The sequence below is a fragment of the Callithrix jacchus genome, chromosome 3 (genome assembly GCF_049354715.1).
Source record: "Callithrix jacchus isolate 240 chromosome 3, calJac240_pri, whole genome shotgun sequence".
Lineage (NCBI taxonomy): Eukaryota > Metazoa > Chordata > Mammalia > Primates > Cebidae > Callithrix > Callithrix jacchus.
Window position 1 is genome coordinate 176,031,614 of NC_133504.1, and position 17,942 is coordinate 176,049,555.

Consider the following 17,942-nt stretch of genomic DNA (forward strand, 5'->3'; position numbering starts at 1 on the left):
TGTGCTTCTGATCCTGGAACTACACTTTGAGAAGTGTAAGCGTTACAGTGGTGGGAGGAAGATTATTTACTAATATGAACATAATTTTATAAATTTCCCTTTAAACACTGTCTCACAAATTTTGCTCTGCTGTTTTCATTTTAATTAAATTCAAACTATTTTCTAATTTCTCTTGTGATTTCTTCTTTAGCCCATAGATTGTATAGCGACATGTCGCCTGGGCACAGTGGCTCACACTTGTAATCCCAACATGTTGGGAGGCCAAGGCGGGAGGATTACTTGAGTCCAAGAATGTAAGACCAGCCTGGGCAACATGGCAAGACCCTGCATAGAGATATGTTGTTCAGTTTCCAAAGATTTAGGGATTTTTCAGATGTCTTTCTGCTACTGATTTCTAATTTAATTCTAATATACTGTGTGTGATTTCAGTTTTTTTGAATTCATTGAGATGTATTATATGGCCCAGAATCTATGCAAATCTAAGTAAATGTTCGTGTGTTCTTGAAAATATTTATATTTTACTACTGCTGAGTGAAATGTTCTATGAATGTTAGTTAAGCAAGATGGTTGATAGTGCTGGTCAAGTTTTTTCCATCTTGGTGAATTTCAGTCTACTTGTTCTATCTATATTTGAGAGGGGGATGTCAAAATCTGCAACTGTGATTGTGGATTTTTCTGTTTATCCTTTCAGGTCTATTAGGTTTTGCTTCATGTATTTTGAAGCTCTGTAAGTAGGTGTATATGCATTTAGAATTGCTAGATACTTTTTATGAATTGGCTTTTTTATCATTATGAATTTAACCTTCTCTTTAATCCTGAAAATGTTCCTTACTCTATAATTTATCTCATAACTACTAGAGTTGTTCCACCTTGCTTTTCACTATCATTATCATTAGTATATCTTTTCACATACTTTTATTTATTTATTTATTTATTTTGAGACAGAGTTTCGCTCTTGCTACCCAGGCTGGAGTGCAATGGTGCAATCTCGGCTCACTGCAACCTCCGCCTCCTGGGTTCAGGCAATTCTCCTGCCTCAGCCTCCTGAGCAGCTGGGATTACAGGCACGCACCACCATGCCCAGCTAATTTTTTGTGTTTTTAGTAGCGACAGGGTTTCACCATGTTGACCAGGATGGTCTCGATCTCTTGACCTCATGATCTACCCGCCTTGGCCTCCCAAAGTGCTGGGATTACAGGCTTGAGCCACCACGCCTGGCCTCACATACTTATATTTTTAACCTATTTATGTCTTTATGTTTAAAGTTGATTTCTTATATTAAACAATATATAATTGTTTAATATAAGAAGCTTGCCTTTTTATCCAGTGTGACAATCTCTGCCTTTTCAGTAGACCACTTACATTTAATGCGACCATTAATATGGTTGGATTTAAATCAGCCATCTTTCTATTTTCTATTTATCCCACCTACTATTTGTTCCCCCCTTTTTTATTTTTTCCTTCCTTCTTTTGGATTAATACAGTGTATTTTATTATTTTTTTAATCTCCCGATATGCTTTTTAAAAAGTGGTTGTTGGACAGGTACAGTGGCTCATGCCTGTATCCCACCACTTTGGAAGGTCACTTGAGCCCAGGAGTTCAAGACCAGCCCGGGCATCATGGTGAAACTCTGTCTTTACAAAACTTAGCCACGTGTAGCGGCATGTGCCTGTGGCTCCAGCTACTAGGGGAGCTGAAGCAGGAGGATCACTTGAGTCTGGGAGGTAAAGATTGCAGTGAGCCAAGATCATTCCATGGCACTCCAGGCTGGGGAACAGAGTAAGACGTGGCTAAAAAAAAAAATGTGGTTGCTATAGGGTTTATAGTATACATCATTAACTTATCAGAGTTCTACCTTCAAATAATAATATAATGCTTCATGGGTAGCCAAGAATTTTTTTTTACTATTATTTTAGGTTCAGGGGTACATGTACAGTTTGTTATATAGGTAAATTGCATGTCATGGGGATTTGGTGTATAAATTATTTCATCACCCAGGTAATAAGCTTACTGCCCAATAGGTAGATTTTCAGTCCTCTTCATCCTACCCCCATCCACCCTCAGGTAGGCCCACTTTCTGTTTTCTTCTTTGTGTCTATGTGTACTCAATGTTTAACTCCCATTTATAAGTGAGAATGCTTACGAGTGTTTGGGTTTCTGTTCCTGCATTAGTTTGCTTAGGATTATGGGCTCTAGCTCTATCCATGTTGCTGCAAAGGACATGATCCCATTGCTTTTTATGGCTGCATAGTATTCCATTGTCTGTATGTACCACATTTTCTTTGTCCATTCTATCATTGATGGGATTTAGGTTGATTCCAGGTCTTTGCTATTGTGAATAATGTTGTGATAAATGTGCAGGTGTCTTTTATGGTAGAATGATGTATATTTCTTGGAGTATATACCCATTAATGGGATTACTGGGTTGAATGATAGTTTTCCAAAATGGCTGAACTAATTTACATTTCCACTGGCAGTGTATAAGCATTCCCTTTTCTCCACAACCTTGCCAACATCTGTTATTTTTTTGACTTTTTAATAATAGCCATTCTGACTGGTATTTTATTAACAGCCATTCTCTCATTGTGGTTTTGATTTGCATTTCTCTAATGATTGGTGATATTGAGCATTTTTTTCATATGCTTGTTGGCTGCGTGAATATCTTCTTTTGAAAGGTGTCTGTTCATGTCCTTTGCCCACTTTCTTTCTTTTTTTTTTTTTTTGAGACAGAGTCTCACTCTATCGCCCAGGCTGAAGTGCAGTGGCAAACTCCACCTCCCATGTTAAAGTGATTTTCCTGCCTCACCCTCCCAAGTAGCTGGGATTACAGGCACTCACAACCACACCTGGCTAATTATTGTATTTTTAGTAGAGACAGGGTTTTGTGATATTGGCCAGGCTATCTGAAACCCCTGACCTCAGATGATCTGCCCACCTCAGCCTCCCAAAGTGCTGGGATTACAGGCGTGATTCACCATGCCTGGACCCTTTGCCTGCTTTTTAATGGGATATGAGATTTGGGAGGGGCCAAGGCAGAATGATATGGTTTTGCTTGTTAATTGTTATAAGATCATCTAATAAACTCTGGATATTAGACCTTTGCTGGATGCATGGTTTACAAATATTCTCCCATTCTGTCAGTTGTCTGTTTATTGATAATTTAGTTTAATTAGGTCCCCTTTGTCAATTTTATATTTTGTCACAGTTACTTTTGGCATTTTTATCAGGGCCTGTGTCCAAAATGGTGTTTCATTGGTTATCATCCAGGGTTTTTGTAGTTTTAGGTTTTACATTGAAGTCTTTAATCAATCTTGAGTTGATTTTTGTATATGATGTAAGGAAGGAAACCAGTTTCAATCTTCTGTATATGGCGAGCTAGTTATCCCAGCACCATATACTGAATAGGGAGTTCTTTTTTCATTACTTGTTTTTCCCAACTTTGTCAAGGATCAGATGGTTGTAGATGTGCAGCTTTATTTCTCAGCTTTCTCTTCTGTTCCATTGGTCTATGTGTCTGCTTCTGTACCAGTACCATGCTGTTTTGGTTACTGTAGCTGATATGGTTTGGCTTTGTCCCCACCCAAATCTCAACTTGAATTCCCATATGTTGTAGGAGGGACCCGGTGGGAGGTAACTGAATCATGGGGGCAGGTCTTCACCATGCTGTTCTTGTGATAGTAAGTCTCAGAAAATCTGATGGTTATACAGGCAGATTTTCCTGCACAAGCTCTCTCCTCCTGTCTGCCACTAGATGTACCTTTCACCTTCCACCATGATTATGAGGCTTCCCCAGCCATGTAGAACTCTGGGTTCTCCATTAAGCCTCTTTCCTTTGTAAATTGCTCAGTCGCAGTTACGTCTTTATCAGCAGCATGAAAATGGAATAATATAGTAAATTGGTACCAAGAGTGGGGTGCTGTTGAAAATATACCTGAAAATGTGGAGGCAAACTTGGAACTGGGTAACAGGTAGAGGTTAGAACAGTTGGAGGGCTCAGAAGAAGATAGGAAAATGTGGGAAAGTTTGGAACTTCCTAGAGACTTGGTGAATGGCTTTGACCAAAAGCCTGATAGCAATAGGGACAATAAGGTCTAGGCTGAGGAGGTCTCAGATAGAGATGAGGAACTTGTTGGGAACTGGAGCAAAGGTGACTCTTGTTCTGTTTTAGCAAAGAGACTGGTGGCATTTTGACCCTGCCCTAGAGATTTATGGAACTTTGTACTTGAGAGAGATGATTTAGGGCACATGGCAGAAGAAATTTCTAAGCAGCAAACCATTCAAGATGTAACTTGGGTGCTGTTAATGGCATTCAGTTTTATAAGGGAAGCAGAGCATGGAAGTTCAGAAAATTTGCATACTGTGATAGAAATTTATCACAATGTGGTAGAAAAACCCATTTTCTGAGGAGAAATTCAAGCCGGCTGAAGAAATTTGCATAAGTAACGAAGAGCCACACGTTAATCCCCAAGACTGTGGGGAAAATGTCTCCAGGGCATGTCAGAGGTCTTCACAGCAGCTCCTCCCATTCACACCCAGAGGCCTAGAAGGAAATGAAGAAAGTGGTTTCATGGGGTCCCTGTGCTGTGTACAGTCTAGGGACTTGGTACGCTGCATCCCAGCCACTCCAGCTGTGGCTAGAAGGGGCCAAGGTACAGCTCAGGCTGTTGCTGCTTCAGAGGGTAGAAACCCCAATGACTTGGCAGCTTCTAAATGGTGTTGAGTCTGCGGGTACATGGAACTCAAAAATTGAGGTTTGAGAACCTCTGCCTAGATTTCAGAAAAGGTATGGAAATGCCTGGATTCCCAGGCAAAAGATTGCTGCAGGGGCAGGGCCCTCATAGAGAGCATCTGCTGGGGCAGTGCAGAAAGGAAATGTGGAGTTAGAGCCCCCACCAGAGTCCCTACTGGGAAACTGCCTAATGGAACTATGAGAAGAGGGCCATAGTCCTCTAGACCCCAAAATGGTAGCTCCACAAACAGCTTGCACTGTGCACCAGGAAAAGCCTCAGACACTCAGCACCATTCCATAAAAGCAGCCAGCAGGGGGCTATACCCTGCAAAACCACAGTGGCAGAGCTGCCCAAGACCACCATGGTAACCCATCTCTTACATCACCATGACCTGGATATGAGACATGGAGTCAAAGGAGATCATTTTGGAGCCTTAAGATTTTACTGTCCTGCTGGATTTTGGAATTACATGGGGCCTGTAGCCCCTTCGTTTTCGCCAATGTCTCCCATTTGGAATGGCTGTATTTACCCAATGCCTGTGTCCCCATTCTATCTAGGAAGTAACTTGCTTTGGATTTTACAGGCTTATAGGTGGAAGGGACTTGCCTTGTCTCAGATGAGACTTTGGACTGTGGACTTTTGAATTAATGCTGAATGAGTTAAGACTGTGGGAGACTGTTGGGAAGGCATGATTGGTTTTGAAATATGAGGATATGAGATTTGGGAGAGGCCAGGGCAGAATGATATAGTTTGGCTGTGTCCCCACCCAAATCTTATCTTGAATTTCTACGTGTTGTGGGAGGAAGTTGGTGGGAGGTAATTGAATCATGGGGGCAGGTCTTTCTGGTGCTGTTCTTGTGGTAATGAGTAAGTCTCATGAGTTCTGATGGTTATTCTAAGGGGAAGTTTTCCTGTGCAAGCTCTCTTCTCTTGTCTGTCACCCTGTGATGTGTGCTTTTCACCTTCCACCATGATTGTGAGGCCTCCCCAGCCACGTGGAACTGTGGTTCTCCATTAAGCCTCTTTTCTTTGTAAATTGCCCAGTCTTGGGTATATCTTTATCAACAGCTTGTAAATGGACTAGTACAGTAGCCTTGTAGTACAGTTCAAAGTCAGGTAATGTGATGCCTCCAGCTTTGTTCTTTTGATTTAGAATTGTCTTAGCTATTCACGTTCTTTGTTGGTTCCAAAGGAATGTCATTGGTAGTTTGATAGGAAAGCATTGAATCTCTAAAATACTTCGGGCAGTCTGGTCATTTTAACAATATTGATTTTTCTTATCCATAATCATGGAATGTTTTTCCATTTGTTTGTGTCATCTCTGATTTCTTTGAGCAGTGTTTTGTAATTCTCTTTGTAGAGATCTTTCACCTCTCTGGTTAACTGTACCTAAGAATAAATAATAAATTTCTACAAATTTTATTCTTGTGTGGCTACTGTGAATGGGATTGCTTTCTTGATTTGGTGGTTGTCGGTACATAGAAATGCGACTGACTTTTGTACATTGATTTTTTTAATCCTGAAACTTTGCTGAAGTTGTTATAACCATACATTTGCAGTGCTTTTATTTCTGTAAATGTTATAAACCTCACAGTACATTGTTCTTATTTTTTCTTTACATGGTTATCATTCAGATATTTTTAAAATAGGAAAATAAGTATTTTTCCCTGAATTTATCATTTCCGGTGTTCTTCATTCCTATGTACAGATCCAGATTTCTATCTGATATCTTTTATTCTGCCCAAATGACCTCCTTTCCTGTAGTGTGAGTCTGCTGTTAATTCGCTCTGCCTTTGTATGTCTATAAAAGTCTGTCTTTTTTAAAATATATTTTCCCTGAATATGGATTTCAAAATTGACCATATTTTTCTCTTAGTACTAATGTTCCTCAACTTATGATGGAGTTCAAGCTCCTCCTGATAAACCCTTGTAAGTTGAAAATACTGTAAGTCAAAAGTGCATTTAATACACTTAACCCATAGAATATCATAGCCTAGCCTCACCTACCTTAATTGTCCTCAGAACAGTTACCTTAGCTTACAGTTAGGCAAAACTATTAAACACAAAGCCAATTTTACAATAAAATGTTGGCTATCTCATGTAATTTAGAGAATACTGACATTGAAAAACAGAATGGTTGTATGGGCACTCAAAGCATGGTTTCTGCTAAATGCCTGTCACTTTTCACACCACTGAAAAGTGGAAAAATTGTAAGTTGAATCATCCTAAGCCGGAGGCTGTACTTTACAGATATTGTTCTACTAGCTTCTTGCTTGTATTGTTTCTGAAGATAGGTATGGCATTCTTATATTTGCTCCTTTGTATGTTCTTTTTCCACCAGATGCTTTTAAGATTCTCTCTTTATCACTGGTTGTCAACAGTTAGATTAGCAAAGGGCTTGGCGTGGTTGCCTTTATGTTTTCTCTGCTGGCAGTTTGTTGCGCTCCTTGAATATGTCAGTTTATGCTTTTAATCACATTTGGACATGTTGTAGCCATCACTGCTTTGAATATACTTCTGTCCCTCTCCGCTCTCCTTCTGGAATGTAAATCACATGTATTTTATCCCACAGGTCACTGATACTCTCTTCATTTTTGTTTATTTTTTTATTTTCATTCTGCATAGTACTCTTCCTGTGTTTTTAAGTTCGCTAATAATTTATTTGGCATTGTCTAATCTGGTATTAATACCATTTAGGATATTTTTTATTTCATAAATTATATGTCAACTCTAGAAATTCAAATTCAGTATTCCTTATATCTACCATATTTGTCCATGTCATGCTTATGCATTCTTCAACTCCTTGAACTAAAGAAGTGCATTTAAAATATCTGCATTAACATGCTTATGTACTAATTTCACAATCTGTGTTATTTCTTTATTCTTTAATGATTTTCTTCCCCTCATTATGAATATTTTCCTTTTATTTGCATGCATGGTAATTTTTGGTGGGATGTCAGATGTTGTGAATTTTGTATTATTGTACACTGGAATTTTTGCAATGTTATATGTTCTTGGGCTTTGTTCCTGGACACTGTTAACTTATTAAGAAACATTTTGATTATTTCAAGTCTTAAGCATTGTGGGCAGAGCCAGAACAGCCTTTAATCTCAGACAGTAGTTCACAACTAGGGATGATTTTGCCTCATAGAGGATATTTGGTCATGGACAGATACACTTTGTACTGTCACATTGAGAAGGTACTATTGGCATCTAGTGGATAAAATCTAAGGATGCTACTAAAAAATACCCAGCACAGCCCCCGCAACAAAGAATTACCTGCCCCAAATGTCAGTGAAGCTGATGTTAAGAAGCCCTGCTCAGACTGGGAGCAGTGGCTCGCACCTGTAATTCCAGCACTTTAGGAGGCCGAGGCAGGCGGATCACGAGGTCAGGAGTTCAAGACCAGCCTGACCAACATGGTGAAACCCCGTCTCTACTAAAAATACAAAAATGAGCCAGGTGTGCTGGCGCGTACCTGTTATCCCAACTACTCAGGAGGCTGAGGCAGGAGAATCGCTTGAACCCAGGAGGCGGAGGTTGCAGTGAGCCAAGATCGCGCCATTGCACTCCAACCTGAGTGACAGAGTGAGACTCCATCTCAAAAAAAAAAGGAGCCCTGCTCTAGGGCTAAGTTGACCTCACTATAGAATCAATCCAGTACCCACCTGAGGACTTTACTAAATGCTCCATGTGTCAGAAGGTCAATTATATCTAGTTCTATAAAGCCTTCAGAAAATGATTACCTGGTTCTTTTCATTGATTCTTTTCCAGACTTAGGAAATACTTATCCACTGATCAGTATTTATTTATCTTTAGACCCGAGGAAAATCCTCCGCAGATCTCTCTCTGACTCATTCTCTCTCCTTTCTCCCTCTACCCCCATCTCTCTCCTATACTCTGACTCACAGATTCTAGTCACCTGGGACTTCGTGAACTCCAGTCCCTCTCCCCAGCTCAAGAATATTTCCAAGTTCTGTTGGGGTTCTCTCCCTATCATGCAGCCTGAAAACTCTCCGGGCAGTAAGCCACAGATCTGGTCCCTGCTACCCTATTACTTCATCATGGCCAGAAGTAGAAATCAGATTGATTCTTTCAGCAAATATTTGTCGAGTTCCTATGTGCCAAGTACTGCAGATAAAATACTGAACAAGACCAACAAGGATCTCTATTCTCATCAGTCTGTATTTTAGTAAGAGAAAAACAATAATAGAAAACATAAAGCAGTGATAAATTGTGTTAATGAAATTAGATGATAGAAAGGAGTTTCTAGGGGGAGCTACTTTAGGTTGAGTTGTCAGGGTAATCCTTTCCGAATAAGTGATGCATAAACTGGATGGAGTTGAGACATCTAGAATATCACTGACAACTAAAACCGTGAGTAGGGTTGAGGACCCCTAAAGAGCGTGTATAGAATAAAGGAAAAAAGAAAGCCTAGGACTCATCCTTGAGAAATTCCAAGCTTTATTATCCAAGTAAAGTAGGATGACTTGGTATGAAAGAGGCAAGAGTAAAGTGTGTTTTGTCTCAAAAGCCAAACACAATGAGTTTCATGAAAGACGGTACTTTAGTCTCCTTGGGCTACCACAAAATAACATAGACTGTATGGCTTAAGCCACAGAAAATTATTTTCTCAAAGTTTTGGAGGCTGGGAAGTCCAAGAACAAGGTCCAGCAGGTTGATCTTGGACTTCAGTAGCCCCTACTTGCTGTGTCCTCACATGGCAGAGCAGACCCTCTGGTTTCTCTTCCTCTTACAAGAACACCAACCTTATCAGATTAGAGCTTCACTCTTAGGACATTAATTACCTCCTAAAGGTCCTCTCCCCAAATACAGTCACTTTCAGGGTTAGGGCTTCAACATACGTATTTAGGAGAAACACAAGTCCATAGCAGAAGAAATGGTCAACAGTATTGAATGATGCCAAGGGGGCAAAAGCTAAAATTCATTGGAATTATCACTGTGAGTGTCATTCATGGCTTTAGTAGTGTTATTTTCATGGAGTAACAGCACCAGAAGCCATACTGGAACAGCTTAAGGAATGAAGAGCTGAGGATGGTGACAGAAAGTATAGGAGAACTCCTTAAAGTATTCTAGTTATAAAACTGTTACCCTGAGAAAAAAGATTGAGTAAAGTCTTGTTTTTTACAGAATGGAAGACCTTTTACTTTGTTAAGCATCATGGTGAGGATTCAATTGAAAAGAGATGGTTTATTATTTATTGCCACAATAATGGTATTTACAAGCTACCCCAAAACTTATTAGCTTTTAGAAGAAGTAAGCAATTTTCATTTCATTCATGAGTCTGTATTGGCAGATAAGGCTCTAGGATGTTCATCTGATCTTGGCTGGGCTCCCTCATACGTCCTGGCGTTAGCTATCAGGTGGGACGTTTATCTCTGCTCCATGTGTCCCTCACACTAACTCAGCAGGTTTGCCCAAGCAGTTTTTCTCAAGCTTCAGCTTCCATCATACTTGCTAAGATGCTATTGGTGAGAGCAAATCACGTGGATAAGGCAGAATGGGAAAACACTGCAAAATTATGAGGCAAAGAAAGTAAATTTAAGGATAAGTAAAGAGTTGGGACTATTAATGCAATCAATTTGATATTGATAATATATATATAAAAAAGAAAGGATTATGATCACTGGTAAGTTCTTAAAAAGGCAGATGCAAACCATGTCAGTTTCTGCAGTCTTTTACAGTTGGTTGGCATTGTTTTAGATCAACAACTCGCTAATTGCTTTTAATTTTGCATTACTAAAACTTCCCTATTTTTATTCTTTTTATAAAAGTAGATGAATCATATTTATATCTTTACAGGGTATTTGAATAATTTATTTTATTTAAGATACTGCGTTAGGGACAGTTCACTTGTGTTGCACTAATTTCATAAACAAGCTCATTAAGAAATTCAGGGAAAGTCTTTTTTTGTTCCTACATGGCCAAGGATCATTTCTGAATTTCAAAACAGTGCAGTATTCGTTAATTTCTGAAGACTGTTGCTTCTCTGCCATGAATCCAACTATGATTTCCTTCATTTCCATTCAACTAAAAATTCAGGTGGCTCTCTCATTTCTCATTAGAAGACTTTTTATTGTAGATGTTTTATTGTGAATTTCTGACTGCCACAGTTTGCTCTAATATCATAACACTTGCAGTTATTAAGCACACACTATGCACCAGAGTGCCAATCTTTGTGTCACCTTTATATTCAAAACAAAGTAAATACAATTTTCCTAACATTAGCTGTAGCAAATTGCAAATCTAGATTTATGACCCAAGACTGTTGGTCTTCAAAGTCTCATTCTTCACCGTAATGTTCTTTTACTCCAAATACAGTAATCACAAGTAAAGAAAAAGTCTATAAAATTTAATTTTTTTAATTTTCTAATTAATCTACCAAAGGCTTTAAATTCATCAGTATCCTACCAAAGGAAATTTTTGAGAAAAACTATATTAAAAAAAAAAAAAAACAACTGCAATCTAAACTTAACTGTTTGCCAACCAAAAGAAAGGATTTATTGAAATTTTAGACCTCATGGTCACCCTTACAAACTGTGCTTACCTGGCTAGATCTTTTGGTCTCCCTTAAGCCCAGGGACTCAAAAGTAAACAACTGTATTTTATCTGTCTATAAAAATTAAATCATTATATCTGTTTATGAGAATTACAGGAATAACCAAATATGGTACAGTACAGAAACAATTCATACACATATCTGCCATATTGTATCACCAGTGAAAACACAATTACCTTTGATTGTCTTATATTTTGTTAATAGTACTAACGTTAACTCACAATTATTGTGTTCTTATTATGTGTCCAGTCAAAACGCTGGGCATTTTATGTGCATTCTCTTCTCTATGCCAAGTGCTTTATATAAATTCATTTAACAATCCCGTTATCCATAAAAGGTAGTTACTTTCATTATCTTCATTGAAGCTTAGAAAGATTAAGAAGTGTGCACTTAGCTGGCCAGTGATTGGACTCAGGATCAGAACTCAAGCTCTACAAATCTTCCTTCTGCCTCAGCTTACTAACATCTCTTATCCCTAAAGACCTTTATCAAATGTTTCTTCCCCGTGTCTCCCCACTCTGCTGGGATTAATCTTTCCCTTCTCTGTAATCCCTTAGTCCTTAGTTACTCTATATTTACTGCATGCTGCTGTTTTATTCTGGTAATTTCTGAATACTTTCTCATCCTGCCTCCTTACCAAGCTGCAAAACCCTTAAAGAAGATACCATCCCTTTTTTTAATATACTACTACTAGTTTATGTAGGTACTGGTTGAGGGTTTGAGAGAAGGATAAGCGACCTTCATGAAGGTTCTCCCATCTAGGTTTGTGCACTTAACAACCCTATCATGATATTTGGATAGATTCGTGGAGACATCAAGCTATAGGACAGAGCTGAGCCATAATAGCTGGTCAGTAAATTTTTACTGTAGTAACACTTAGAAGATACCATTCCAGAAGAAAGTAAGCCTCATCCAGAATGTGGAGTTAAATAGATGAGTTCAAATTTGACAGCATCAAGTACATTAACTATTCCAAGTCCAAATCTTGTTCCAGAGCCGTTTATCTGTGATACAGCTGACTTCTTCCTTTGAAAAGATGAACTTGTGTTCCCTGAAACGCTTGACCTAAAGAATATTCTTTTAGGTCTCAAAAACATGTCAGTCTATGTATGCCCTGACACTGTTCTCCTCCTTCAGGAATTGAAGTATATGAGTAGCAGTTCCTTATTTAGTTAATGCCAGGAGAAGGCTTCATGCATTAAATATTTAACTCTCCTGGACAGAGTTACAACTATAGCCTTAGGCATATCTTTCTGTTTCAAACCTATAAACCAGACACTTGTCCACTAATCTCACATGTTAAGCATTCTGAAGAATAGAAAAGCAGGTATTGACTAGCCACAGTGTCTCACGCCTATAATCGAAGCACTTTGGGAGGCTGAGGCTGGCAGATCATGAGGTCAAGATCATCTTGGCCAACATGGTGAAACCCCATCACTACAAAAAATACAAAAATTAGCCGGGCATGATGAAACCCGCCTGTAGTCTGTTACTCAGGAGGCTGAGGCAGGAGAATCAGCTGAACCCAGGAAGCAGAGGTTGCAGTGAGCCTAGGTTGTATCACTGCACTCCACCCTGGTGACAGAGCAAGACTCCATTTAAAAAAAAAAAATGGGTATTAACATGCAGTATCATGACAGAATTAGAACAATCCAAGAGTTAGTATGCAGTACAGTACAAGATAATAGATCATAGGCCCTGGAGACTTCCATTTAGTAGTTGTATGGCTGGGTAAGTCATTTTACTTTTCTGATCTTCAGTGAATAGCTGTTAGGATTGAATATGGTAATGTTTAAAAAAAAAAAAAAAGGCTTTTAGTACACTGCCTGGTACATAGCTACTGCTCTATAAGTGATATTTTCAGATCTGTCTTAGTTACACCAACATTTGTTTCCTGCAAGAGTCGGCTAGCTAACATTCAAGTTTATTGCCCCATGACAGAAATGAACATTGCATATCTCCAGTAATACAAGTTTAAATTATTAGAATTAGATACATTTTTACTTTTGTGAAGATTAGACTTATCAATAATCATTAACTTAAATCACAAATGATAATTCTTTGGATTTCTATGGCACTCAAAATGTTTCCATCTTTTACACTTTGAAAATGCACATACTCTATATAAACTACCATTCAGGTGGTGGAGATGGACTCTGTCTTTGGGTCCATGAGATTACTGAAGAATTGAAAATAGGCTTAAATGCTACGTAACTATTTCAGTTTTCTCATGCCCTTGTTCAACCCTCACCTCCATTAGTTTCCTATTTTGATAGAGAAGAGGCCTTACTTATGATAAGCACTTCTCTTCCCACTTCTTTTCCTTTTCACCAAAATATGCAATGGCAAATTAAACCTTTGTGTAGAGTTCCTTAGGTTTTTAAAGCATGTTAATTGTCTCTCATTAAATACTCACAACAACTCATAAGGTAAGCAGTGAAAGTGTCTTTTTTTTTTCCTTATGAAGAAAATGAGGCAGGAGGTTAAGGTTACTTGTCCAAAGTCATAAGCTGACGATTGTCAGAACTTGAGCCCAGGTCTTCACATTCTTTTCCCCAACTCTGTTTTCAAGAGTACCACTGTATACATACTATTGCTGAGCTTTTATTAGAATCCAGGGTATAGATTCATAAAGTCATTTTCTCAGATGACTTACTGCTGCTGCTTTCAGCTTCCTAATCATTTTATGAAACAAAAGCCATGAAATAAGAGTGATAAGTCTAATGACAAAGAATTTAGAATGGACTCATGAGAAAATCACCATAAGCAGATATAAACTAATAAACTGGATAGGGTGGAAAGAGAGTGGGATCATAAATCACTACACAACAAAGAATTAATTTTCATAACTACATGAAAAAGATTATCCTAATTGGCAAAGAAAACATAAAAAGGAAACACATGGCTTCTGAAACATTAAAATATGCTTAACCTTATTCATAAGAGAAATGCAAATTAAAACAATGGTATGCCACTTTTTAATATATCAGATTTCAAAGATCTGTAAGTTTTATTTTACATTATTGGTTAGAGTAAGAGGAATGAAAGATATTTTCACACATTGTTGGTCAAAGTGTAAAATGGTACAGTCTCTGAAGGCATTTTGATAATATCAAAAACTTAAAAGCAGCCTTTGACCCAGCTATTCTGCTCCTAATCAACGCTATGGATATACTTGAACACATGTCAAAATATTCAATGCATCATTGCTATTTTATACAGTAGATTAAAACAGCCAAAATTCTGTCAGTTGAGAACAAATACCATCAATTATGATTTATCCACAAAGTGGAATTCTATGTAGCTGTTTAAAAAATTGAGAATTCATTGTACAAATATGAAACAATATCCAAAATACATATTTTAAAGCAAGATGCATAACAGTATATAGAATGGTAGAATTGTTTAAGGGGAGAGAGTTGAAATACAGATACCTACATATTTCAGTGTAAGGAGACTATCTAAAGAAAAGACAATAAAATGGTAATAGTTGCCCCAAAAGAGGGCTAGGAGCACTGACAGGCAGTTCTTTCCATTATATGACATTTTTCACTGATTGATTTTTTCTTTTTTGAGACAGGGGTTGCCCAGACTGGAGTGCAATGGCACATCTCAGTGCACTGCAGCCTCCACCAGGCTCAAGCAATCCTCCCACCTCAGCCTCCCAAGTAGCTGGCACTACAGGCACACATCACCATGCCTAGCTAATTTTGTATTATTCGTAGGGGTTTTGCCATGTCGTGCAATCTGGTCTCAGACTCCTGGGCTCAAACCAATCCATCTACCTCAGCCTCCTATAGTGCTGGGATTATGCACTGATTGATGTTTTTGAATTTTGCAAATGTATTACCTATTTTAAAAATAAAAGACCAAAAACATTGTATTAAAATGGCATCAAAAGTTGAGAACATTTATTTTTCACTTTGTACAAATGTGTATGATTATGCGGCAAATTCCTGACATTAAACCTAACTAGTCAAAATTTTAATTTCCAAATTAAAGGAATATTTATTGAAAATCCTTTAGATTGCATACTCTCCGAAAGCAATGACTGTGACTTCCTCATCTTTATATCACAAAAGCACTTTCTAATGGGTCTTCAATAAATGTTAAGTAGTTTCATTGACTCTGGTGTTGAAAATGGAATTGAAATGAACATCAATTAAGTACTAATCAGAGAACCAGGTTCTTATGTTAGTCCACAAATATCTGGTTTTAGAAGACTCAAAAAAGGGGCAGTTTCTTTTCCTACCGCTTAGTTTCCCTATCTCTTAAAAAAATAAAATCTGGCCAAGTGTGGTGGCTCAGGCCTATAATCCCAGTGCTTTGGGAGGCTAAGGCAGGAGTGCTGCATAATGCCAGGAATTTGAAACTAGCCTGGGAAACACAGCAAGACCGTCTGCTCAAAAAAATTTAAAAATTATGTGGGTGTGGTGGCACACACCTATATTCCCAGCTACTCGGGAAGCCGAGGCAGAGGGATTGTTTGAGCACAGGAGTTGGAGGCTGCAGTGAGCTATGATGGCACCACTGCACTCCAACCTGGGCCACAGAGCAAGACCTATCTCAAAAAACAAACATCTAAAAAGGTACTTTCTAGCTGTAATGGTGTAATGCCTGTGGTTCCAGCATGTCCTAAGATAGAGGTATTCTTCTAAGAGTTCCATAGAGCAGTACTGAGTTCCATAGAGCCCAAACTTTGCATATCCACTGTTTTTCAAGTATATATGAATTAAATGTCAAGCTGTAAATTAGTAAATTTAGTCTTTTTTTCAAAACTGACATTTTCTTCCCATAGGTAAGTATAGTTTTGGGTACCTGTAGAATTTGTGTACCCAAATTTATAGTATACCATTCTAGAAAACTTACTTAAGAAAACTGCCTTAAGTTTTTTGAAAAGGAAAATCGTGTAGTTATTAAAGTATTCTCTGGTGAAAACATCTTAGTCAAACAAACAGCAAAAAAACACAAAATTTGTTTTTATTTATGACCATGATTGTTTGTTCTATGCCTTCATTTTCTTTTTTGGAGTTTAATACTTGCTATACTTGCCTACCAAACTATCTTGATTAATATAATTGTATTTTTATAGCTTGCCTTAGAGTTTCTCAAAAAGGTGTACATCAAACTTTTGCTTTGAAAATACAAGCAATAAAACTATGAAGATTAGCAGTCCTTGGAGGAAGAAAAAATTACAGCTTTATCTGAGTTTTGCTGACTTGAAAAACAAAACAAAAATGAGGTCTCTGAGGACCTCATTTTATTAACAGTAATGTAATTTTTTAAAGTTATTTCTGATATGAAAATACTGTATTTTGGAGCTCTTTCATTTGTCACATATACCTTAAATATATTATTTATTAGTCACATGCATTTTAACTTTTCAAAAAATGGTTTATGGTTTCCTACTTTTGATGCATACTAAGCTACTTGATAGTTTGTCATTTTGTCTAGTATCAATTTATACAAATTGAAATTGTATTCTGCGGGACTGGGACTGTTTAGGGAGAACGCAGTGAGGTGTTAGTGGTGGTAAAACAGGACATAATGGATTTGGCTTCTTAAATGGCATGTGAGTCGGTTAGTTGAGGTTGCAAGGAGGGATCTACTAGAGTCTGGATGCTCCCATTTCCCAGCTCTAGCAAGTCACTTAAATATGAGACACTGAGCCTCATTGCTAATAGGAAAATTTGTAGAGTTACAGTTGGAGAAAGCTTAGGAGTGATGTAGTCCAAATGAACTAACCATAGTTAACTATCAAATGAACTAGAAACCTGTTGAATAGTTTATAAATGTAAGGATTCACGTCTGAAGATGTGCACTGACTAGAAGTAATATTTAAAACTAGGGATGGCATATGCATTACACAGAGTAGACTAGCTCCCCTTTTGACTGTCACGTTTCTGTGATTCTGAAGAGTAACACTCTGCTCCAGATGTTTGTTTCACAACAGGCTATTTATAAATGTTCATTGAATTTTTGAGTAGCTACTGTGTATTTAGCACTGTGCTTATCTTCATAAAGAAAAGAATGTTAGCATCCTTTCCTTCAGATCTAGAGGGGCGTTATCAGACTATTAGACATGAAATAATAAAGGAGAACCTCAAATAGTTCACAACCCAATGCAGTGTTTTACTAAGACCAAACTGAGATACGTGAGACTGGATTACGCATGGGTAAGGTTTGGTTAAGCAGAGTGGTGAGCAAGGTTCCCTAGGTGGGAACATTTAGGAACAGATGGGACTGTGCTTATAAACTTGTGGAACAAGACACCACTCCAGAACAGAGTGTGTGTATTAAATAATGTTGAAGAGATCTGACCAACCTAATGTAAATCCAGATAAGCCAGCTTTCCCGTCAATGTAAAAAAGTCTTTGAAATCAGCAACCAAGAATAAGTATCCTGTGGATGCCACATGCTCCTCCGATGAGCTGGCCATGAGTTTAATTCCTGAGGATTTTCCAGCCTCATCAGAGAGCTAGTAGATAAGCATAAGGAAAAGAGAAAGGGCTGTATTCCAGTTCCAGGCAGGTAACTGTATGACCTCAGGCATATTTGTACTTAACTCTCAGAGACTTGATTCTGTTGTTTACTATGAGGATAAGCAAACCAACATTGGCTTTTATGAAAT

General features: G+C 38.0%; 1 protein-coding gene across 25 annotated transcripts in view; it reads left to right on the top strand.

Moving 5' to 3' along the window:
* The window catches only part of LCORL (ligand dependent nuclear receptor corepressor like), a 198,332-nt gene that overhangs the window by 175,316 nt on the left and 5,074 nt on the right, over nucleotides 1-17,942 (top strand). The window lies entirely within an intron of this gene.